Source organism: Oncorhynchus clarkii, unplaced genomic scaffold (assembly GCF_045791955.1).
Source record: "Oncorhynchus clarkii lewisi isolate Uvic-CL-2024 unplaced genomic scaffold, UVic_Ocla_1.0 unplaced_contig_483_pilon_pilon, whole genome shotgun sequence".
NCBI lineage: Eukaryota > Metazoa > Chordata > Actinopteri > Salmoniformes > Salmonidae > Oncorhynchus > Oncorhynchus clarkii.
The window spans coordinates 97,501-123,561 of NW_027260871.1; the positions used below are offsets into that span (position 1 = coordinate 97,501).

At 37.5% G+C, this 26,061-nt stretch overlaps 1 protein-coding gene across 1 annotated transcript in view; it reads right to left on the minus strand.

Moving 5' to 3' along the window:
* The window catches only part of LOC139402029 (adhesion G protein-coupled receptor L1-like), a 78,224-nt gene that overhangs the window by 51,117 nt on the left and 1,046 nt on the right, over positions 1-26,061 (minus strand). The gene's annotated exons all lie outside the window — the stretch shown is intronic.

Here is a 26,061-nt window from a genome sequence, read left to right on the forward strand (position 1 = left end):
TTTCAGAGCACTCTCGTCTGAGTGTGCCAGAGTGCAGAATAACTGATTAATTTATGAACACTCAACACCTGTTGAATATGACTGGTGTCAGTAAACATAGGTAAAAATGTTTTATAGTTAGTCACGAACACTAGATAACATGTAAACAACCTAACCAGCTCTGCTAGGGCGAGTAAAATTGTCAGAGTGAGGAGTTCTCTCATTTGCGTCTGGAAGTAGCTAGCTAGCAAGCTAGCCAACTTTAGCCAGTTAGCTTGGGTGCTTGGTTGGGACAAGCATGCATTGGCAGGCAAGCTGCAGAAGGACGAGCAGGCTACTTACTATTCCCCATTGTTTATCAGTGCAATTTTGACAGCAAACTAGCTGAAAAAGCTTTAATATTACATGTCTTAGTATACAGCTGTAATATAACATGTCTTAGTATACAGCTTTAATATTACATGTCTTAGTATACAGCTTTAATATTACATGTCTTAGTATACAGCTGTAATATTACATGTCTTAGTATACAGCTGTAATATTACATGTCTTAGTATACAGCTTTAATATTACGTGTCTTAGTATACAGCTGTAATATTACATGTCTTAGTATACAGCACGCAATCCCCAAACAGTCTAAGAATGTATGAAAGCGTGAAAATGATCATATCTAAGTGCTTCACTTGTCAGAAAATGAAAGAATAAAAAGTGTCATTCTGTCCCGGGGATGTTTATGAACAGATTTAAATACGGTTTAATGTTGCAGGTCCACTTTAAGTGTAGGCATTCATTCTGAATGGTCAAGTTAAGGGTTAAGGTTTGGGCTGTGGTAAGATGGTTTAATGTTGCAGTTCCACTTTAAGTGTAGGCATTCATTCTGAATGGTCAAGTTAAGGGTTAAGGTTTGGGCTGTGGTAAGAAACCACACAAACAAAAAACAAGAATGCCTTAACACTGGAGCAGGAGCTTCGCGGCTTCAGCCCATCCGCCATCCCCGTCTACAACGCCCGTAGAGAAACCCAGGCATACCTGATGGTGATAGGGCTCACTGTTGCCCCCTAGTGGCAGGTTTTGAAAAGCAGGACGGACGTCTCATTTCCCAGTGTGTACTGAGACACCTGGCTGGATAGTGAGATGGTTTAAGGTGCTGCTAAGGTTATGGTATAACGTGATGAGCGTCTTGTCTGGGTAGGTTACATGATACTCCAGTACAGAGGGGATGAAGCCAGAGCAGAGGGAGGTCATCACTGCTGGAGGAGAACACACGCGCGCACACACACGGACGCACGCACACACACACACACACACACACACACACACTAGAGCTAGGGTGACAAACCCGCAAATCATCGACACCAACCTTACCGATGACTATTCAAAGACATTTGACGACATGGTTCATTAAGATAAGTTGCCTGTACTAGAGAAATGTGACATTTGAAATGGAATTAAATAGTTGGCTAATATGGGGGGTTGTTAATGGAACAGTTGAGGACTTCAACCATCAAACTAGTAGCAGTAGTTTAAAGGGTAATACAATGTTAAACTATGGGGCAGATGGATGTTATAAACTATGGGGCAGATGGATGTTATAAACTATGGGGCAGATGGATGTTATAAACTATGGTGCAGATGGATGTTATAAACTATGGTGCAGATGGATGTTATAAACTATGGTGCAGATGGATGTTATAAACTATGGTGCAGATGGATGTTATAAACTATACAGCAGATGGATGTTATAAACTATGGGGCAGATGGATGTTATAAACTATGGTGCAGATGGATGTTATAAACTATGGTGCAGATGGATGTTATAAACTATGGTGCAGATGGATGTTATAAACTATACAGCAGATGGATGTTATAAACTATACAGCAGATGGGTGTTATAAACTATACAGCAGATGGATGTTATAAACTATACAGCAGATGGATGTTATAAACTATACAGCAGATGAATGTTATAAACTATACAGCAGATGGATGTTATAAACTATGGTGCAGATGAATGTTATAAACTATACAGCAGATGAATGTTATAAACTATACAGCAGATGAATGTTATAAACTATGGTGCAGATCAATGTTATAAACTATACAGCAGATGAATGTTATAAACTATACAGCAGATGGATGTTATAAACTATACAGCAGATGAATGTATAAACTATACAGCAGATGGATGTTATAAACTATACAGCAGATGGATGTTATAAACTATACAGCAGATGGATGTTATAAACTATACAGCAGATGGATGTTATAAACTATACAGCAGATGGATGTTATAAACTATGGGGCAGATGGATATTATAAACTATACAGCAGATGAATGTTATAAACTATACAGCAGATGGATGTTATAAACTATGGTGCAGATGGATGTTATAAACTATGGGGCAGATGGATGTTATAAACTATGGTGCAGATGGATGTTATAAACTATGGTGCAGATGGATGTTATAAACTATGGTGCAGATGAATGTTATAAACTATACAGCAGATGAATGTTATAAACTATACAGCAGATGGATGTTATAAACTATACAGCAGATGGATGTTATAAACTATGGTGCAGATGCATGTTATAAACTATGGTGCAGATGGATATTATGAACTATACAGCAGATGGATGTTATAAACTATGGTGCAGATGGATGTTATAAACTATGGTGCAGATGGATGTTATAAACTATGGTGCAGATGGATGTTATAAACTATACAGCAGATGAATGTTATAAACTATACAGCAGATGGATGTTATAAACTATACAGCAGATGGATGTTATAAACTATGGTGCAGATGCATGTTATAAACTATGGTGCAGATGGATGTTATAAACTATGGTGCAGACGGATGTTATAAACTATACAGCAGATGAATGTTATAAACTATACAGCAGATGAATGTAATCAACTATGGGGCAGATGAATGTAATCAACTATGGGGCAGATGGATGTTATAAACTATACAGCAGATGAATGTTATAAACTATACAGCAGATGAATGTTATAAACTATATAGCAGATGAATGTTATAAACTATGGTGCAGATGAATGTTATAAACTATGGTGCAGATGAATGTTATAAACTATACAGCAGATGGATGTTATAAACTATGGTGCAGATGGATGTTATAAACTATGGTGCAGATGAATGTTATAAACTATGGTGCAGATGGATGTTATAAACTATGGTGCAGATGAATGTTATAAACTATGGTGCAGATGAATGTTATAAACTATGGTGCAGATGAATGTTATAAACTATACAGCAGATGGATGTTATAAACTATACAGCAGATGAATGTTATAAACTATACAGCAGATGAATGTTATAAACTATGGTGCAGATGGATGTTATAAACTATGGTGCAGATGAATGTTATAAACTATGGTGCAGATGAATGTTATAAACTATACAGCAGATGGATGTTATAAACTATACAGCAGATGAATGTTATAAACTATACAGCAGATGGATGTTATAAACTATACAGCAGATGAATGTTATAAACTATGGTGCAGATGGATGTTATAAACTATACAGCAGATGAATGTTATAAACTATGCAGCAGATGAATGTTATAAACTATACAGCAGATGGATGTTATAAACTATACAGCAGATGGATGTTATAAACTATATAGCAGATGAATGTATAAACTATACAGCAGATGAATGTTATAAACTATACAGCAGATGAATGTTATAAACTATACAGCAGATGAATGTTATAAACTATACAGCAGATGAATGTTATAAACTATACAGCAGATGAATGTTATAAACTATACAGCAGATGGATGTTATAAACTATACAGCAGATGAATGTTATAAACTATACAGCAGATGAATGTTATAAACTATACAGCAGATGGATGTTATAAACTATGGTGCAGATGGATGTTATAAACTATGGTGCAGATGAATGTTATAAACTATACAGCAGATGGATGTTATAAACTATACAGCAGATGAATGTTATAAACTATACAGCAGATGAATGTTATAAACTATACAGCAGATGAATGTTATAAACTATACAGCAGATGGATGTTATAAACTATACAGCAGATGGATGTTATAAACTATGGTGCAGATGGATGTTATAAACTATACAGCAGATGAATGTTATAAACTATGCAGCAGATGAATGTTATAAACTATACAGCAGATGGATGTTATAAACTATACAGCAGATGGATGTTATAAACTATATAGCAGATGAATGTATAAACTATACAGCAGATGAATGTTATAAACTATACAGCAGATGAATGTTATAAACTATACAGCAGATGAATGTTATAAACTATACAGCAGATGAATGTTATAAACTATACAGCAGATGAATGTTATAAACTATACAGCAGATGGATGTTATAAACTATACAGCAGATGAATGTTATAAACTATACAGCAGATGAATGTTATAAACTATACAGCAGATGGATGTTATAAACTATGGTGCAGATGGATGTTATAAACTATGGTGCAGATGAATGTTATAAACTATACAGCAGATGGATGTTATAAACTATACAGCAGATGAATGTTATAAACTATACAGCAGATGAATGTTATAAACTATACAGCAGATGAATGTTATAAACTATACAGCAGATGAATGTTATAAACTATGGTGCAGATGAATGTTATAAACTATACAGCAGATGAATGTTATAAACTATGCAGCAGATGAATGTTATAAACTATACAGCAGATGAATGTTATAAACTATGCAGCAGATGAATGTTATAAACTATACAGCAGATGGATGTTATAAACTATACAGCAGATGAATGTTATAAACTATGGTGCAGATGGATGTTATAAACTATACAGCAGATGGATGTTATAAACTATACAGCAGATGAATGTTATAAACTATACAGCAGATGAATGTTATAAACTATACAGCAGATGAATGTATAAACTATACAGCAGATGAATGTTATAAACTATGCAGCAGATGAATGTTATAAACTATACAGCAGATGAATGTTATAAACTATGGTGCAGATGGATGTTATAAACTATACAGCAGATGGATGTTATAAACTATGGTGCAGATGAATGTTATAAACTATACAGCAGATGAATGTTATAAACTATGGTGCAGATGGATGTTATAAACTATACAGCAGATGGATGTTATAAACTATGGTGCAGATGAATGTTATAAACTATACAGCAGATGAATGTTATAAACTATACAGCAGATGGATGTTATAAACTATACAGCAGATGGATGTTATAAACTATGGTGCAGATGCATGTTATAAACTATGGTGCAGATGGATATTATAAACTATACAGCAGATGGATGTTATAAACTATGGTGCAGATGAATGTTATAAACTATACAGCAGATGAATGTTATAAACTATGGTGCAGATGGATGTTATAAACTATACAGCAGATGAATGTTATAAACTATACAGCAGATGAATGTTATAAACTATACAGCAGATGAATGTTATAAACTATACAGCAGATGAATGTTATAAACTATACAGCAGATGAATGTTATAAACTATACAGCAGATGAATGTTATAAACTATACAGCAGATGAATGTTATAAACTATACAGCAGATGAATGTTATAAACTATACAGCAGATGAATGTTATAAACTATACAGCAGATGAATGTTATAAACTATACAGCAGATGAATGTTATAAACTATACAGCAGATGAATGTTATAAACTATATAGCAGATGAATGTTATAAACTATACAGCAGATGGATGTTATAAACTATACAGCAGATGGATGTTATAAACTATACAGCAGATGGATGTTATAAACTATATAGCAGATGAATGTTATAAACTATACAGCAGATGGATGTTATAAACTATATAGCAGATGAATGTTATAAACTATACAGCAGATGAATGTTATAAACTATACAGCAGATGGATGTTATAAACTATACAGCAGATGGATGTTATAAACTATACAGCAGATGGATGTTATAAACTATATAGCAGATGAATGTTATAAACTATACAGCAGATGGATGTTATAAACTATATAGCAGATGAATGTTATAAACTATACAGCAGATGAATGTTATAAACTATACAGCAGATGAATGTTATAAACTATACAGCAGATGGATGTTATAAACTATACAGCAGATGAATGTTATAAACTATACAGCAGATGAATGTTATAAACTATACAGCAGATGAATGTTATAAACTATACAGCAGATGAATGTTATAAACTATACAGCAGATGAATGTTATAAACTATACAGCAGATGAATGTTATAAACTATACAGCAGATGAATGTTATAAACTATACAGCAGATGAATGTTATAAACTATACAGCAGATGAATGTTATAAACTATACAGCAGATGGATGTTATAAACTATACAGCAGATGAATGTTATAAACTATACAGCAGATGAATGTTATAAACTATACAGCAGATGAATGTTATAAACTATACAGCAGATGAATGTTATAAACTATGGTGCAGATGAATGTTATAAACTATACAGCAGATGAATGTTATAAACTATACAGCAGATGGATGTTATAAACTATACAGCAGATGAATGTTATAAACTATACAGCAGATGAATGTTATAAACTATACAGCAGATGAATGTTATAAACTATACAGCAGATGAATGTTATAAACTATACAGCAGATGAATGTTATAAACTATACAGCAGATGAATGTTATAAACTATACAGCAGATGAATGTTATAAACTATACAGCAGATGAATGTTATAAACTATACAGCAGATGAATGTTATAAACTATACAGCAGATGAATGTTATAAACTATACAGCAGATGAATGTTATAAACTATACAGCAGATGAATGTTATAAACTATACAGCAGATGAATGTTATAAACTATACAGCAGATGAATGTTATAAACTATACAGCAGATGAATGTTATAAACTATACAGCAGATGAATGTTATAAACTATACAGCAGATGAATGTTATAAACTATACAGCAGATGAATGTTATAAACTATACAGCAGATGAATGTTATAAACTATACAGCAGATGGATGTTATAAACTATACAGCAGATGAATGTTATAAACTATACAGCAGATGAATGTTATAAACTATACAGCAGATGAATGTTATAAACTATACAGCAGATGAATGTTATAAACTATGGTGCAGATGAATGTTATAAACTATACAGCAGATGAATGTTATAAACTATACAGCAGATGGATGTTATAAACTATACAGCAGATGAATGTTATAAACTATACAGCAGATGAATGTTATAAACTATACAGCAGATGAATGTTATAAACTATACAGCAGATGAATGTTATAAACTATACAGCAGATGAATGTTATAAACTATACAGCAGATGAATGTTATAAACTATACAGCAGATGAATGTTATAAACTATACAGCAGATGAATGTTATAAACTATACAGCAGATGAATGTTATAAACTATACAGCAGATGAATGTTATAAACTATACAGCAGATGGATGTTATAAACTATACAGCAGATGAATGTTATAAACTATACAGCAGATGAATGTTATAAACTATACAGCAGATGAATGTTATAAACTATACAGCAGATGAATGTTATAAACTATACAGCAGATGAATGTTATAAACTATGGTGCAGATGAATGTTATAAACTATACAGCAGATGAATGTTATAAACTATACAGCAGATGAATGTTATAAACTATACAGCAGATGAATGTTATAAACTATACAGCAGATGAATGTTATAAACTATACAGCAGATGAATGTTATAAACTATACAGCAGATGAATGTTATAAACTATACAGCAGATGAATGTTATAAACTATACAGCAGATGAATGTTATAAACTATACAGCAGATGAATGTTATAAACTATACAGCAGATGAATGTTATAAACTATACAGCAGATGAATGTTATAAACTATACAGCAGGTGAATGTTATAAACTATACAGCAGATGAATGTTATAAACTATACAGCAGATGAATGTTATAAACTATACAGCAGATGAATGTTATAAACTATACAGCAGATGAATGTTATAAACTATACAGCAGATGAATGTTATAAACTATACAGCAGATGAATGTTATAAACTATACAGCAGATGAATGTTATAAACTATACAGCAGATGAATGTTATAAACTATACAGCAGATGAATGTTATAAACTATACAGCAGATGAATGTTATAAACTATACAGCAGATGGATGTTATAAACTATACAGCAGATGAATGTTATAAACTATACAGCAGATGAATGTTATAAACTATACAGCAGATGAATGTTATAAACTATACAGCAGATGAATGTTATAAACTATACAGCAGATGAATGTTATAAACTATACAGCAGATGAATGTTATAAACTATACAGCAGATGAATGTTATAAACTATACAGCAGATGGATGTTATAAACTATGGTGCAGATGGATGTTATAAACTATGGTGCAGATGGATGTTATAAACTATGGTGCAGATGAATGTTATAAACTATACAGCAGATGAATGTTATAAACTATACAGCAGATGGATGTTATAAACTATACAGCAGATGGATGTTATAAACTATGGTGCAGATGCATGTTATAAACTATGGTGCAGATGGATATTATGAACTATACAGCAGATGGATGTTATAAACTATGGTGCAGATGGATGTTATAAACTATGGTGCAGATGGATGTTATAAACTATGGTGCAGATGGATGTTATAAACTATACAGCAGATGAATGTTATAAACTATACAGCAGATGGATGTTATAAACTATACAGCAGATGGATGTTATAAACTATGGTGCAGATGCATGTTATAAACTATGGTGCAGATGGATGTTATAAACTATGGTGCAGACGGATGTTATAAACTATACAGCAGATGAATGTTATAAACTATACAGCAGATGAATGTAATCAACTATGGGGCAGATGAATGTAATCAACTATGGGGCAGATGGATGTTATAAACTATACAGCAGATGAATGTTATAAACTATACAGCAGATGAATGTTATAAACTATATAGCAGATGAATGTTATAAACTATACAGCAGATGGATGTTATAAACTATGGTGCAGATGAATGTTATAAACTATGGTGCAGATGAATGTTATAAACTATACAGCAGATGGATGTTATAAACTATACAGCAGATGAATGTTATAAACTATACAGCAGATGAATGTTATAAACTATGGTGCAGATGGATGTTATAAACTATACAGCAGATGAATGTTATAAACTATACAGCAGATTAATGTTATAAACTATATAGCAGATGAATGTTATAAACTATGGTGCAGATGAATGTTATAAACTATACAGCAGATGGATGTTATAAACTATACAGCAGATGAATGTTATAAACTATACAGCAGATGGATGTTATAAACTATACAGCAGATGAATGTTATAAACTATGGTGCAGATGGATGTTATAAACTATACAGCAGATGGATGTTATAAACTATGGGGCAGATGGATGTTATAAACTATACAGCAGATGAATGTTATAAACTATGCAGCAGATGAATGTTATAAACTATACAGCAGATGGATGTTATAAACTATACAGCAGATTAATGTTATAAACTATATAGCAGATGAATGTTATAAACTATACAGCAGATGAATGTTATAAACTATACAGCAGATGAATGTTATAAACTATACAGCAGATGAATGTTATAAACTATACAGCAGATGAATGTTATAAACTATACAGCAGATGAATGTTATAAACTATACAGCAGATGAATGTTATAAACTATACAGCAGATGAATGTTATAAACTATACAGCAGATGAATGTTATAAACTATACAGCAGATGAATGTTATAAACTATACAGCAGATGAATGTTATAAACTATACAGCAGATGAATGTTATAAACTATACAGCAGATGAATGTTATAAACTATACAGCAGATGAATGTTATAAACTATACAGCAGATGAATGTTATAAACTATACAGCAGATGAATGTTATAAACTATACAGCAGATGAATGTTATAAACTATACAGCAGATGAATGTTATAAACTATACAGCAGATGAATGTTATAAACTATACAGCAGATGAATGTTATAAACTATACAGCAGATGAATGTTATAAACTATACAGCAGATGAATGTTATAAACTATACAGCAGATGAATGTTATAAACTATACAGCAGATGAATGTTATAAACTATACAGCAGATGAATGTTATAAACTATACAGCAGATGAATGTTATAAACTATACAGCAGATGAATGTTATAAACTATACAGCAGATGAATGTTATAAACTATACAGCAGATGAATGTTATAAACTATACAGCAGATGAATGTTATAAACTATACAGCAGATGAATGTTATAAACTATACAGCAGATGAATGTTATAAACTATACAGCAGATGAATGTTATAAACTATACAGCAGAATGTTATAAACTATACAGCAGATGAATGTTATAAACTATACAGCAGATGAATGTTATAAACTATACAGCAGATGAATGTTATAAACTATACAGCAGATGAATGTTATAAACTATACAGCAGATGAATGTTATAAACTATACAGCAGATGAATGTTATAAACTATGGTGCAGATGAATGTTATAAACTATACAGCAGATGAATGTTATAAACTATACAGCAGATGAATGTTATAAACTATACAGCAGATGAATGTTATAAACTATACAGCAGATGAATGTTATAAACTATACAGCAGATGAATGTTATAAACTATACAGCAGATGAATGTTATAAACTATACAGCAGATGAATGTTATAAACTATACACAGATGAATGTTATAAACTATACAGCAGATGAATGTTATAAACTATACAGCAGATGAATGTTATAAACTATACAGCAGATGAATGTTATAAACTATACAGCAGATGAATGTTATAAACTATACAGCAGATGAATGATGAATGTTATAAACTATACAGCAGATGAATGTTATAAACTATACAGCAGATGAATGTTATAAACTATACAGCAGATGAATGTTATAAACTATACAGCAGATGAATGTTATAAACTATACAGCAGATGAATGTTATAAACTATACAGCAGATGAATGTTATAAACTATACAGCAGATGAATGTTATAAACTATACAGCAGATGAATGTTATAAACTATACAGCAGATGAATGTTATAAACTATACAGCAGATGAATGTTATAAACTATACAGCAGATGAATGTTATAAACTATACAGCAGATGAATGTTATAAACTATACAGCAGATGAATGTTATAAACTATACAGCAGATGAATGTTATAAACTATACAGCAGATGAATGTTATAAACTATACAGCAGATGAATGTTATAAACTATACAGCAGATGAATGTTATAAACTATACAGCAGATGAATGTTATAAACTATACAGCAGATGAATGTTATAAACTATACAGCAGATGAATGTTATAAACTATACAGCAGATGAATGTTATAAACTATACAGCAGATGAATGTTATAAACTATACAGCAGATGAATGTTATAAACTATACAGCAGATGAATGTTATAAACTATACAGCAGATGAATGTTATAAACTATACAGCAGATGAATGTTATAAACTATACAGCAGATGAATGTTATAAACTATACAGCAGATGAATGTTATAAACTATACAGCAGATGAATGTTATAAACTATACAGCAGATGAATGTTATAAACTATACAGCAGATGAATGTTATAAACTATACAGCAGATGAATGTTATAAACTATACAGCAGATGAATGTTATAAACTATACAGCAGATGAATGTTATAAACTATACAGCAGATGAATGTTATAAACTATACAGCAGATGAATGTTATAAACTATACAGCAGATGAATGTTATAAACTATACAGCAGATGAATGTTATAAACTATACAGCAGATGAATGTTATAAACTATACAGCAGATGAATGTTATAAACTATACAGCAGATGAATGTTATAAACTATACAGCAGATGAATGTTATAAACTATACAGCAGATGAATGTTATAAACTATACAGCAGATGAATGTTATAAACTATACAGCAGATGAATGTTATAAACTATACAGCAGATGAATGTTATAAACTATACAGCAGATGAATGTTATAAACTATACAGCAGATGAATGTTATAAACTATACAGCAGATGAATGTTATAAACTATACAGCAGATGAATGTTATAAACTATACAGCAGATGGATGTTATAAACTATACAGCAGATGAATGTTATAAACTATACAGCAGATGAATGTTATAAACTATACAGCAGATGAATGTTATAAACTATACAGCAGATGAATGTTATAAACTATACAGCAGATGAATGTTATAAACTATACAGCAGATGAATGTTATAAACTATACAGCAGATGAATGTTATAAACTATACAGCAGATGAATGTTATACAGCAGATGAATGTTATAAACTATACAGCAGATGAATGTTATAAACTATACAGCAGATGAATGTTATAAACTATACAGCAGATGAATGTTATAAACTATACAGCAGATGAATGTTATAAACTATGCAGATGAATGTTATAAACTATACAGCAGATGAATGTTATAAACTATACAGCAGATGAATGTTATAAACTATGGTGCAGATGAATGTTATAAACTATACAGCAGATGAATGTTATAAACTATACAGCAGATGGATGTTATAAACTATACAGCAGATGAATGTTATAAACTATACAGCAGATGGATGTTATAAACTATACAGCAGATGAATGTTATAAACTATACAGCAGATGAATGTTATAAACTATACAGCAGATGAATGTTATAAACTATACAGCAGATGAATGTTATAAACTATACAGCAGATGAATGTTATAAACTATACAGCAGATGAATGTTATAAACTATACAGCAGATGAATGTTATAAACTATACAGCAGATGAATGTTATAAACTATACAGCAGATGAATGTTATAAACTATGGTGCAGAATTGTTATACATGTATCGATATTTTTTACATTTTCGCATCAATTCAGGAAATCTATCGCCCATATCTAACACACACACACACACACACACACACACACACACACACACACACACACACACACACACACACACACACACACACACACACACACACACACACACACACACACACACACACACACACACACACACACACACACACACACACACACACACACACACACACACACACACACACACACAGAGTGTAATGTTTTTGGGGGCGTCTTTTATTGCAGAGTGCTCTCTCATATTGTTGTGTGTGTTTCCTGAGGTTCTCTCCTTCTCCTAGTTAAGTAATGATGGCAGACAGATTTAGGTCAGGCATCAAATGTCCAAACACACACACACACACATACAAACACACACTCTCCCACCTCCAGCCCTCTCCGTACTCTCCCACACTCTCTCACACCCAGCACTCTTCCTACTGTTTCCCACTCTCCCAGCATCACATACACAGACCAGGCTGAGGACAAAATCCAGCCCCTGGTCAAAGTCTGGCCTAAATGGAGACAGAGAGCACAGGACGCAGAAGAGAAAGTAAGACTGAATATGATAGAGAAGGAGAGAGGAAGGGAGAAGGAGAGGGGAAGGGAGAAGGAGAGGGGAAGGGAGAAGGAGAGAGGAAGGGAGAAGGAGAGGGGAAGGGAGAAGGAGAGGGGAAGGGAGAAGAAGAGAGGAAGGGAGAAGGAGAGGGGAAGGGAGAATGAGAGAGGAAGGGAGAAGGAGAGGGGAAGGGAGAAGGAGAGGGGAAGGGAGAAGGAGAGGGCTACTCAAAATAGGGCTACGTAATGTTAGATCCCTCACTTCAAAGGCAGTTATAGTCAATGAACTAATCACTGATCATAATCTTGATGTGATTGGCCTGAATGAAACATGGCTTAAAACCTCTTACTTCTACCCCTTCCTTTTTCGAAAATTCTGTTAAAAATCGCGCAACTTTTCAGCGTCCTGCTACTCATGCCAGGAATATAGTATATGCATATGATTAGTATGTGTGGATAGAAAACACTCTGAAGTTTATAAAACTGGTTAAATCATGGCTGTGACTATAACAGATCGTGTGTTTCATTGAAAAACGCAAGAAAAACTGCTCTCTGAAAGCAAAAAATAATTTCCATAAGTCACTTCCACCAGTTGTTAAAAGAGAACAGAATTTAATGGCAATCTGCCTGCAATTCATACAAATTCCGCACGATGGCGCCATTGTCCTAATTTTCAATTGAATTAATTGTTGGAAAATCCTTCTATCTGAACTCCATTTTCCCAGTCTTCACCCGGATGCAGTTGAGGGAGATATCAGATGGCATTGTTTTTGAAGTGAAGACCTATTGAAGAGACATCGCCCTGTAATCATTTTGATAGATTATAAACGTTTACTAATACCTAAAGTTGGATTACAAAAGGATTTCGAAGTGTTTTGTGAAAGTTTATCGTCGACTTTTTTAATTTAAAAAAATTACGCAGCGTTTAAAAACGATGATTTTTTCTGAATGACACAACTTCCATACAAAGCTATTTTGGGTATATATGGACCGATTTAAACAAAAAAAAGACCCAATAGTGATGTTTATGGGGCATATAGGAGTGCCAAGAAAGAAGCTCGTCTAAGGTAATGAATGTTTTATATTTTATTTCTGCGTTTTGGGTAGCGCCGGCTATCGCAAAATCTGTTGTTTACGTGTCGAGCTGGCATTTTGGGGGGTGCATGCTATCAGATAATAGCTTCTGATGCTTTCGCCGAAAAGCATTTTAAAAATCTGACTTGCTGGCTAGGTTCACAACGAGTGTAGCTTTAATTCAATACCCTGCTTGTGAATTTTGATCAAAGATTGAGTTGTAACGAGTACATTTAGCATTTAGCGTAGCGCATTTGCATTTCCAGGGGCATACTTGGGACGTCTGCGTGTCAAGTATTCTCAAGAAGTTAAGCCTGATGAATTTACTGTGTTAAATGAGGCCTCACCTCCTGGCTACACTAGTGACCATATCCCTCGCGCATCCCGCAAAGGCGGAGGTGTTGCTAACATTTACGATAGCAAATTTCAATTTACAAAAAAAAAAAAAGATGTTTTCGTCTTTTGAGCTTCTAGTCATGAAATCTATGCAGCCTACTCAATCACTTTTATAGCTACTGTTTACAGGCCTCCTGGGCCGTATACAGCGTTCCTCATTGAGTTCCTTGAATTCCTATCGGACCTTGTAGTCAAAGCAGATAATATTCCAATTTTTGGTGACTTTAATATTCACATGGAAAAGTCCAGAGACCCACACCAAAAGGCTTTTGGAGCCATCATCGACTCAGTGGGTTTTGTCCAACATGTCTCTGGACCCACTCACTGTCACAGTCATACTCTGGACCTAGTTTTGTCCCATGGAATAAATATTGTGGATCTTAATGTTTTTCCTCATAATCCTAGACTATCGGACCACCATTTTATTACTTTTGCAATTGCAACAAATAATCTGCTCAGACCCCAACCAAGGAGCATCAAAAGTCGTGCTATAAATTCCCAGACAACACAAAGATTCCTTGATGCCCTTCCAAACTCCCTCTGCCTACCCAAGGACGTCAGAGGACAAAAATCAGTTAACCACCTAGCTGAGGAACTCAATTTAACCTTGCTCAATACTCTAGATGCAGTTGCACCCCTAAAAAATATAAACATTTCTCATAAGAAACTAGCTCCCTGGTATACAGAAAATACCCGAGCTCTGAAGCAAGCTTCCAGAAAATTGGAACGGAAATGGCGCCAAAAAAAGAAAGTAAAGAGACAGTACCGAATACCGGAAAGAAAGTACCGTGCAGTATCGAAGAGCCCTTACCGCTGCTCGATCATCCTAATTTTTCCAACTTAATTGAGGAAAATAAGAACAATCCGAAATTCCTTTTTGATACTGTCGCAAAGCTAACCAAAAAGCAGCATTCCCCAAGAGAGGATGACTTTCACTTCAGCAGTAATAAATTAATAAACTTCTTTGAGGAAAAGATCATGATCATTAGAAAGCAAATGACGGACTCCTCTTTAAATCTGGGTATTCCTCCAAAGCTCAGTTGTCCTGAGTCTGCACAAGTCTACCAGGACATAGGATCAAGAGAGACATTCAAGTGTTTTAGTACTATACCTCTTGACACAATGAAAATAATCATGGCCTCTAAACCTTCAAGCTGCATACTGGACCCTATTCAAACTAAACTACTGAAAGAGCTGCTTCCTGTGCTTGGCCCTCTTATGTTGAACATTATAAACGGTTATCTATCCACCGGATGTGTACCAAACGCAATAAAAGTGGCAGTAATAAAGCCTCTCTTGAAAAAGCCAAACCTTGACCCAGAAAATATAAAAAAACTATCGGCCTATATTGAATCTTCAATTCCTCTCAAAATGTTAGAAAAAGCTGTTGCACAGCAACTCAATGCCTTCCTGAAGACAAACAATGTATACGAAATGCTTCAGTCTGGTTTTAGACCCCATCATAGCACTGAGACTTCACTTGTGAAGGTGGTAAATTATATTTTAATGGCATCAGACCGAGGCTTTGCATCTGTCCTCCTGCTAGACCTTAGTGTTGCTTTTGATACCATCGATCACCACTTTTTCTGGAGAGATTTGAAACGCAAATTGGTCTACATGGACAAGTTGTGGCCTGGTTTAGATCTTATCTGTCGGAAAGATATCAGTTTGTTAGATCTTATCTGTCGGAAAGATATCAGTTTGTCTCTGTGAATGGTTTGTACTCTGACAAATCAACTGTAAATTTCGGTGTTCCTCAAGGTTCCGTTTTAGGATCACTATTGTTTTCACTATCTATTTTACCTCTTGGTTATGTCATTCAAAAACATCATGTTAACTTTCACTGCTATGCGGAAGACACACAGCTGTACATTTCAATGAAACATGGTGAAGCCCCAAAATTGCCCTTGCTAGAAGCCTGTGTTTCAGACATAAGGAAGTGGATGGCTGCAAACGTTCTACTTTTAAACTCGAACAAAACAGAGATGCTTGTTCTAGGTCCCAAGAAACAAAGAGATCTTCTGTTGAATCTGACAATTAATCTTGATGGTTGTACAGTCGTCTCAAATAAAACTGTGAAGGACCTCAGCATTACTCTGGACCCTGATCTCTCTTTTGACGAACATATCAATACTGTTGCAAGGACAGCTTTTTTGCATCTACGTAACATTGCAAAAATCAGAAACTTTCTGTCCAAAAAATATGCAGAAAAATGAATCCATGCTTTTGATACTTCTAGGTTAGACTACCGCAATGCTCTACTTTCCGGCTACCCGGATAAAGCACTAAATAAACTTCAGTTAGTGCTAAATACGGCTGCTAGAATCCTGACTAGAACCCCAAAAATGTATCATATTACTCCAGTGCTAGCCTCCCTACACTGGCTTCCTGTTAAGTCAAGGGCTGATTTCAAGGTTTTACGGCTAACCTACAAAGCATTACATGGGCTTGCTCCTACCTATCTCTCTAATTTGGTCCTGCCGTACATACCTACACGTACACGGTCACAAGACGCAGGCCTCCTAATTGTCCCTAGAATTTCTAAGCAAACAGCTGGAGGCAGGGCTTTCTCCTATAGAGCTCCATTTTTATGGAATGGTCTGCCTACCCATGTGAGAGACGCAAACTCGGTCTCAACCTTTAAGTCTTTACTGAAGACTCGTCTCTTCAGTGGGTCATATGATTGAGTGTAGTCTGGCCCAGGAGTGTGAAGGTGAACGGAAAGGCTCTGGAGCAACGAACCGCCCTTGCTGTCTCTGCCTGGCCGGTTCCCCTGGGATTCTCTGCCTCTAACCCTATTACAGGGGCTGAGTAACTCGCTTACTGGTGCTCTTTCATGCCGTCCCTAGGAGGGGTGCGTCACTTGAGGTGGTTGAGTCACTGACGTGATCTTCCTGTCTGGGTTTGCGCCCCCCTTGGGTTGTGCCGTGGCGGAGATCTTTGTTGGCTATACTCGGCCTTGTCTCAGGATGGTAAGTTGGTGGTTGAAGCTATCCCTCTAGTGGTGTGGGGGCTGTGCTTTGGCAAAGTGGGTGGGGTTATATCCTTCCTGTTTGGCCGGGGGTATCATCGGATGGGGCCACAGTGTCTCCTGACCCCTCCTGTCTCAGCCTCTAGTATTTATGCTGCAGAAGTTTATGTGTAGGGGGGCTAGGGTCAGTTTGTTATATCTGGAGTACTTCTCCTGTCTTATCCGGTGTCCTGTGTGAATTTAAGTATGCTCTCTCTAATTCTCTCTTTTTCTCTTTCTCTCAGAGGACGTGAGCCCTAGGACCATGCCTCAGGACTACCTGGCATGATGACTCCTTGCTGTCCCCAGTCCACCTGGCCGTGCTGCTGCTCCAGTTGCAACTGTTCTGCCTGCGGCTATGGAATCCTGACCTGTTCACCGGATGTGCTACCTGTCCCAGACCTGTTGTTTTCAACTCTCTAGAGACACCAGGAGTGGTAGAGATACTTTTAATGATCGGCTATGAAAAGCCAACTGACATTTACTCCTGAGGTGCTGACTTGCTGCACCCTGCACCTACTGTGATTATTATTATTTGACCATGTTGGTCATTTATGAACATTTGAACATCTTGGCCATGTTCTGTTATAATCTCCACCCGGCACAGTCAGAAGAGGACTGGCCACCCCTCATAGCCTGGTTCCTCTCTCGGTTTCTTCCTAGGGTTGGGCCTTTCACCTGCATTGATTGCTGTTTGGGGTTTTAGGCTGGGTTTCTGTACAGCACTTTGATATATCAGCTGATGTACAAAGGGCTATATAAATACATTTGATTTGATTTGATTTGAGAGGGGAAGGGAGAAGGAGAGGGGAAGGGAGAAGGAGAGGGGAAGGGAGAAGGAGAGAGGAAGGGAGAAGGAGAGGGGAAGGGAGAAGGAGAGACGAAGGGAGAAGGAGAGACGAAGGGAGAAGGAGAGGGGAAGGGAGAAGGAGAGGGGAAGGGAGAAGGAGAGGGGAAGGGAAGAGAGTGGGAGGGAGAGAGAGAAGGAGACTAGCCTCAGGATGAAGGACATTAGGACACAATAAAGGGACACAAAGACATGCTGGAAGAGAGAGAGACTGTGTGTGTGTGTCAGTGAGTGAGCGTGCGTGTATGTGCGTGAGTGTGAGTGCGTGTGTATGTTAGTGAGTCAGTGCGTGTCTATGTGTGTGTGTGTGTATTGTAGGTACATATGTAAATAGTGGTATAAGGGGACCCTACAGGTCTTATTTTCCTGCCTGATTTCCATTGCAGACTGTATAAGACCCAACCAAATAAGCAGTGTGTGTGTGTGTGTGTGTGTGTGTGTGTGTGTGTGTGTGTGTGTGTGTGTGTGTGTGTGTGTGTGTGTGTGTGTGTGTGTGTGTGTGTGTGTGTGTGTGTGTGTGTGTGTGTATGAAAATTAGATGTTTGTATCTGGTGGGTAATGTAAATGAATGGTGTACTGGTTAGATTTGCTTTGTTTTCCTGTGACAGACACACACACACTTCTGCCTTTCTCTCTCCATCTATTTCTTACTATCCCTATCCCTTCTCATCCTCACCTCTCCACCTATCGTATCTCTCCATCTTCTCTTCTCTTCCTCACCTCTCCACCTATCGTATCTCTCCATCTTCTCTTCCTCACCTCTCCACCTATAGTATCTCTCCCTCTTCTCTTCTCTTCCTCACCTCTCCACCTATAGTATCTCTCCCTCTACTCTTCTCTTCCTCACCTCTCCACCTATAGTATCTCTCCATCTTCTCTTCTCTTCCTCACCTCTCCACCTATCGTATCTCTCCATCTTCTCTTCTCTTCCTCACCTCTCCACCTATAGTATCTCTCCATCTTCTCTTCCTCACCTCTCCACCTATAGTATCTCTCCATCTTCTCTTCTCTTCCTCACCTCTCCACCTACAGTATCTCTCCATCTTCTCATCCTCACCTCTCCACCTATAGTATCTCTCCATCTTCTCTTCCTCACCTATCCACCTATAGTATCTCTCCATCTTCTCTTCTTTTCCTCACCTCTCCACCTATAGTATCTCTCCCTCTTCTCTTCCTCACCTCTCCACCTATAGTATCTCTCCCTCTTCTCGTCTCTTCTCTTCCTCACCTCTCCACCTATAGTATCTCTCCATCTTCTCTTCTCTTCCTCACCACCTATAGTATCTCTCCCTCTTCTCTTCTCTTCCTCACCTCTCCACCTATAGTATCTCTCCCTCTTCTCTTCCTCACCTCTACACCTATAGTTTCTCTCCCTCTTCTCTTCTCTTCCTCACCTCTCCACCTATAGTATCTCTCCCTCTTCTCGTCTCTTCTCTTCCTCACCTCTCCACCTATAGTATCTCTCCATCTTCTCTTCCTCACCTCTCCACCTATAGTTTCTCTCCCTCTTCTCTTCTCTTCCTCACCTCTCCACCTATAGTATCTCTCCATCTTCTCTTCTCTTCCTCACCTCTCCACCTATAGTATCTCTCTCTCTTCTCTTCTCTTCTCTTCCTCTCCACCTATAGTATCTCTCCATCTTCTCTTCCTCACCTCTCCACCTATAGTTTCTCTCCCTCTTCTCTTCTCATCCTCACCTCTCCACCTATAGTATCTCTCCCTCTTCTCTTCTCTTCCTCACCTCTCCACCTATAGTATCTCTCCCTCTTCTTATCCTCACCTCTCCACCTATAGTATCTCTACATCTTCTCTTCTCATCCTCACCTCTCCACCTATAGTATCTCTCCATCTTCTCTTCATCTTCCTTTTCTCTTTCTTCCCCATCCAAGTATGTCTCTCTTCCTCTCACATCACCTGTCTGTATTCCATTTCATTCTTCTCCCTCCTTTTCTGTCTCTCCCCTCTCTATATCTTTATACATCTCTCTCTCTCTGTTTCTCTGTGTCTGTCTGTCTGTCTGTCTCTCTCTCACTCTCACACTCTCTCTCTCACTCAATTCAATTTATTGACATGTGAAACATTTGTTAACTTTGCCAAAGCAACAAATGTCATATTATGTATATATACAGTGTTGTAACGATGTGCAAATAGTTAAAGTACAAAAGGGAAAATAAATAAACATAAATATGGGTTGTATTTACAATGGTGTTTGTTCTTTACTGGTTGCCCTTTTCTTGTGGCAACAGGTCCCAAATCTTGCTGCTGTGATGGCACACTGTGGAATTTCACCCAGTAGATATGGGAGTTTATCAAAATTTAATTTGTTTTCTAAATCTTTGTGGATCTGTGTAATCTGAGGGAAATATGTGTCTCTAATATGGTCATACATTGGGCAGGAGGTTAGGAAGTGCAGCTCAGTTTCCACCTCATTTTGTGGGCAGTGAGCACATAGCCTGTCTTCTCTTGAGAGCCATGTCTGCCTACGGCGGCCTTTCTCAATAGCAAGGCTATGCTCACTGAGTCTGTACATAGTCAAAGCTTTCCTTAAGTTTGGGTCAGTCACAGTGGTCAGGTATTCTGCCACTGTTTACTCTCTGTTTAGGGCCAAATAGCATTCTAGTTTGATCTTTTTGTTGTTGTTAATTCTTTCCAATGTGTCAAGTAATTATCTTTTTGTTTTGTCATGATTTGTGACTCACCACCTGGTCTTCAGAAGCAGAATGTGAAATGGTGTGTTTTACATTGGATAAAGGTGGAGACTCAGAGCTACATAATGGTATATTATACACTGCATTTGTGGAACAATGGGGAAGTCATTATGCTTTGAAAGTTGATCAACTTGTAAACTCACTTTTGAGAAAATCGCCTTTGAATGTTTTGGTATCTAGTGAAGAGCGCTTCTTTGTCTACACCCATTCAGCCTCGTTCACACCCTCTTAAGATGTAGCCCCACCCATCTTGTTTCGCACTCGGAGAACACACTTGACGAACTGGCCAATGATTTGTTTACCTCTGGGATAACATGAAAACAGCCTAACCAGCTCCGCTGGTAACAATTTCATTACGTTTTTTTGCAGACATTTACTGACACCTGCCATATTCAACGGGTGTTGTACAAAACATTAGCTAATGAGCCAGCCAGCTAACATTAGTTAGCTAGTTAAACAACAATGAACAAAGTGTCAACAATGCCACAGTGCTGGGAGCTAACCAACCAGGTCCAGTGTTAGCTAGCTAACATTGGACTCTAACTAGAAAAGCAAACGGCTCTGGGAAACAAATAATGTCAGCTAGGGAGCCAGCCAGCTAACAGGAGTTTGAAATGAAACCACTTTCTGTCCAAATTAGAAACGTGTAATATCTGAAAATGTAGCTAGCTAACGCTAGACTATCTTATCTGGATACATAAATCATCATGCATGACGGACGCGTCTCCCTGTCAGGAATGCCATGCCACGATTGCCCCTTAGTTTGAAGATGTAATCCGGAGACAGGTGTTTTCTCCATCTCTTTAGCTGTCATACTTTAATTCCACTGATTTCAAAACTTGATCCTCCGGAAAGTGGAGAGCAACACTTATGCAGCTCCACCACACAATAAAAAAATGTTAAAGCCGCGTTGTCACGATGTTCGTAATAATGATGGTCGGACCAAGATGCAGCGTACTGTGAGTTCCACATATTTTAATGAAAGTGAAACTTAAGTAAATACAAAACAAATAAAGAATAAACGAACCGTGACGACAACGCAGTGCAAACAAGCAACTAAACATTAACAATATCCCATGACCCACAGGTGGAAAAAATGCTACTTAAGTATGATCCCCAATTAGAGACAACGATAGCCAGCTGCCTCTAATTGGGAATCATACCAAAAAATCCCAACATAGAAAAAACAACCTAGAACCCCACATAGAAAATATAAACTAGACTAACCCCCCTAGTCACGCCCTGACCTCTACCATAGAAAATAAAGGCTTTCTATGGTCAGGACGTGACAGTACCCCCCTCAAAATCTGAGGGTTAGAGGGGGTGTCTAGTGTCGGTGGTGGCAGGACAAAGTACCCACTCGGCTCTCGGATCCACCAACATTGGGGGCGGCTCTGGTGCAGGACAAAGTACCCACTCGGCTCTCGGATCCACCATATTTGGTGGTGGCTCTGGTGCGGGACGAAGAACCCGCTCGGCTCTCGGATCCACCATATTTGGTGGTGGCTCTAGTGCGGGACGAAGAACCCGCTCGGCTCTCGGATCCACCATATTTGGTGGTGGCTCTGGTGCGGGACGAAGAACCCGCTCGGCTCTCGGATCCACCATATTTGGTGGTGGCTCTGGTGCGGGACGAAGAACCCACTCGTACTGGGCTGTGGTGGCGCACTGGAGACACAGTACATATGGCCGGCGCAGGATATCCTGGGCTGAGGAGGCGTACTGGAGACACAGTACATATGGCCGGCGGCGCAGGATATCCTGGTCCGAGGAGGCGTACTGGAGACACAGTACGTATGGCCGGCGCAGGATATCCTGGTCCGAGGAGGCGTACTGGAGACCAGGAGCGCTGAGCTGGCACAACAAACTTTTGATAATTAGCAGATTGTACAAGTTCTGTTTTTCCAGTTCTGTTTTTCCAGAATTCTGCTTGCAGAGTGTCAACTTGGTGTTTGTCCCATTTTGTGAATTCTTGGTTGGTGAGCGGACCCCAGACCTCACAACCATGAAGGGAAATGGGTTTTTATAACTGAATCAAGTATTTTTAGCCAGATCCTAATTGGTACGTCGAATTTGATGTTCCTTTTAATGTCGTAGTAGGCCCTTCTTGCCTTGTTTCTCAGATCATTCACAGCTTTGTGGAAGTTACCTGTGGCGCTGATGTTTAGGCCGAGGTACGTATAGTTTTTTGTTTGACCTACAAGTCTGTTGTTAATGATATTGAAGCGGATTTTCCCAAGGTTGCTATTGACGCAAATGCCACGGTTGTCAGGACTTCCACCGAAGGTGGTTCCTCTCCCTGTTCGGGCGGTGCTCGGTGCTCGGTGCTCGGTGATCGGCGCTCGGCGCTCGGCGCTCGGCGCTCGGCGCTCGGTGCTCGGCGTCGCCGGCCTACTAGCCATCAACAATCCTTTTTCCCTTAGTTTTGTCTTGGGTTCTTTCACACCTGGTTTCATTTGCTTGAATTTCTGTGTGTATAATTACCCCTGTTACCTGCTTAGGTTTGCGCGGGATTGTTTGTTTTATGTTGCTTGTTGAGGTTGTGCCTGTGTATTTTCATGTATTATACCGAGTGTGTTTCAGTTCTAGGAGCGGTGTTTTTTCCTCCTTCCGTGAGTAACTGGTTTCTCTTTTGTCGAGTTTATTTTGGTATTGTACCTGACCTTTATGTTTTGTGGACTTGCCTGTTAAAAACCGCTACTCGGACATCTCTGCTCTCTTGCGTTTCACTCCTTCACCTACATCTAGACACAATATCATAACAATGGTAGTTATTGAGGTCAAATTTGTCTCCACCTTTGTGGGTTGGGGTGATCAGTCCTTGGTTCCAAATATTGGGGAATAGGCCAGAGCTGAGGATGATGCTAAAGAGTTTAAGTATAGCCAATTGGAATTTGTGGTCTGTGTATTTTATCATTTCATTGAGGATACCATTAACACCACAGGCCTTTTAGCGTTGGAGGATTTGAATGTTGTCTTGTAGTTCAATCCATGTAATTGGATCATCCAGTGGGTTCTGGTAGTGTTTAGTAGTTGATTCTAAGAATTGTATTTGATCATGTATATGTTGTTGCTGTTTATTCTTTGTTATAGAGCCAGATTGGAGAAGTGGTTTATCCGATAGATAACTCTTCGTGTTGTTTGTTTAGTGTTTTCCAATTTTCCCAGAAGTGGTTCGATTACTTGGATTCTTCAATTACATTGAGCTGATTTCTGACATGCTGTTCCTTCTTTTTCCGTAGTGTATTTCTGTATTGTTTTAGTGATTCACCATAGTGAAGGCGAAGGCTCAGGTTTTCTGTATTGTTTTAGTGATTCACCATAGTGAAGGCGTAGACTCAGGTTTTCTGTATTGTTTTAGTGATTCACCATAGTGAAGGCGTAGACTCAGGTTTTCTGTATTGTTTTAGTGATTCACCATAGTGAAGGAGTAGACTCAGGTTTTCTATATTGTTTTAGTGATTCACCATAGTGAAGGCGTAGACTCAGGTTTTCTGTATTGTTTTAGTGATTCACCATAGTGAAGGCGTAGGCTCAGGTTTTCTGGGTCTCTGTGTTTTTGGTTGGATAGGTTTCTCAATTTCTTTCTTAGGTTTTTCATTCTTCATCAAACCATTTGTTATTGTTGTTCATTTTCTTCGGTTGTCGGCTTGAAATGTATAGATTTGAATATATGATATGATATAAATGTATAGATTTGAATATATGATGTGATATGATATAAATGTATAGATTTGAACATATGATATGATATAAATGTATAGATTTGAAGGAAGGGAAGCCGAGAGGTCAACTATACAGTTCAGGTTTTCTACTGCCAAGTTTACACCTTCACTATTACAGTAAAACGTTTTCTCCAGGAAGTTGTCTAAATGGGATTGAATTTATTGTTGCCTAATAGTTTTTTGGTAGGTTTCCACACTACATTCCTTCCATCTATAGCATTTCTTAATATTATCGAAGTCCTTTGGCTTTGATGCCTCATGATTGAGTATTGCTCCTTTGAAGTGGACTGTGTTTTTGCTGTGATCTGACAGGGGTGTCAGTAGGCTGATAGTGAACGGTCTGAGAGACTCTGGGTTGAGGTCAGTGATACAGTAATCTACAGTACTACTGCCAAGGGATGAGCTGTAGGTGTGCCTACCGTAAAACTCCCCTCGAAGCCAACCATTGACTATGTATAGACCCAGCGTGCGACAGAGCTACAGGAATTGAGACCCGTTTTGTCATAGTTGTGTCTACAGGGAAATATTTTGGAGGGAATGCTGTCTCCTCCAGGTAGATGTTTTGTCCCCCTGAGTGCTAAGAGTGTCAGGTTCTTGTCCAGTTCTGGCATGTAGGTCACCACAGCTCTCTCTCTCTTTCTCTCCCTCTCTCTTTCCAGCCCACCTCCACTTTACATTCTGTTTATAATCTCTTTGTCCACTGGTCTTGACTTCTCCCCCGTGATCCCTCTTTCCACC